The following is a 1489-nucleotide window of genomic DNA, read 5'->3' on the forward strand; positions in this document are numbered from 1 at the left end:
ATCATAAAAGGGGTGTTTCAATTCCGCCTTTCCCCCCCCCCCCAACGTGCAATTAATCTGTAGATCACCTTGTTGGAGGCCTTTGGGGCCACCAAGAGTTTATATGGTTTTGAAAGGAGAAATTGGTGGAGGGTGGCCAAACACACAGAAAGCCACTGCTGGCTCAGTGAGTCCCTGAGCTGCAAACAGGTAGAGGCCAGGAGGCTTCCCTTCTTCAGCCCTTTTTGGCCCTCGGTGGTATTGGGCTGGAAAGATCTTTGGTCTGAACCACCATTACCTCTATATGCTGCAGCTAAGCCCTTGCATGCAAAAGCGCTAGTGCACAGCAAAGACACTTGATGCACTCCTGTATCCTGGCACTCTGCCCCGGAAAGAGGCATTCCCGGGGAGGTTGTTTCTCTGTTGGGTTAATGTTTATCCCAAGCTTGAGCTTCTCATCCAGGGTGAAGGAGAGAGCTAAGGGACAAGGCATTGCCCATGAGTGGGAAGCAACAACACCCTGTAGCAGGAGCTATCCCACACTGCTGAGTTTCTCCTCCAGCTTGCAGGCTGGGCAACCTCCTGCCGCCATCACAGACACAAGACCTGGGGCTGGCTCTCCTCCCATTTCAGAGCTCACTTCGGTGGCCTGAGTCAAAGCTGGGGCTTCTCCAGCCGTTTCTCAGTGCTAAGAGCTCCTCTACAGAACATTAGCTCTGTCTGGCCTAGGGACGTGCCAGGTGCAAGAAGACAAACCACTTTCCCACACCAGGGCCATAGTGGGAGCTGGCGTAATTTAATGCCCTCCGAGGTAATTTAACCTCTTTCCTGGAGTTCAGTGGGAGGCTGCGGCCCGCACTGAGATGCTAAATTGTGAGAATGCCCCTGTGTGCTTTCTGCTCAGCCTCAGGAGCTCTCCAGAGAGGAAAACAGCACACCAGGTTAGTCAGGGGAAGAAGAGATACCACTAACCGTGGCAGGCACATTTGGGGTGAGGGGTGGCCTGTCCTGCTGCAGCCAGATGCTTGCTTTAGGCACATGGTCAACCACCATTGAGACAAAGTCCCCGTTTCTTCTTGTTACTAACTGATGGCTTCCTGCCAAGTGCAAAGTCTGCTTTGAGATTCCGGCTGGTGGATCAGTATCTGCTCTGGATTTAAGCTTAATTTTCATAATACAGAACCTCTTTGGCATAATACAGAACCTCTTTGGCATGTTCTGGTGTCAAGCTGGTAGGAAGCTTTGAGACCTGAGGCAACATCCAAGGTAAGTAAAATTAAATTTCAAGGTCCCTTGGGAAAAAATAGTACTCAGCCCAACATCACAGCCCCCTGCTGAAAATAATACCTTTATTTTTTCTTTTATAAAGTGATTCTGTTAGTACAAAAGTATTGCTTATGGCAGCATTTTGCAGGGAGGAAAAGTTCCAAAAGGAAATTAAAACCAACTGATATTTTTTGCTTCATCTTCTGATAATTTAACATTTTTCAATGTGATGATAAAAGCTCTT

Source organism: Aptenodytes forsteri, unplaced genomic scaffold (genome assembly GCF_000699145.1).
Source record: "Aptenodytes forsteri isolate BGI_AS27 unplaced genomic scaffold, ASM69914v1 Scaffold167, whole genome shotgun sequence".
Lineage (NCBI taxonomy): Eukaryota > Metazoa > Chordata > Aves > Sphenisciformes > Spheniscidae > Aptenodytes > Aptenodytes forsteri.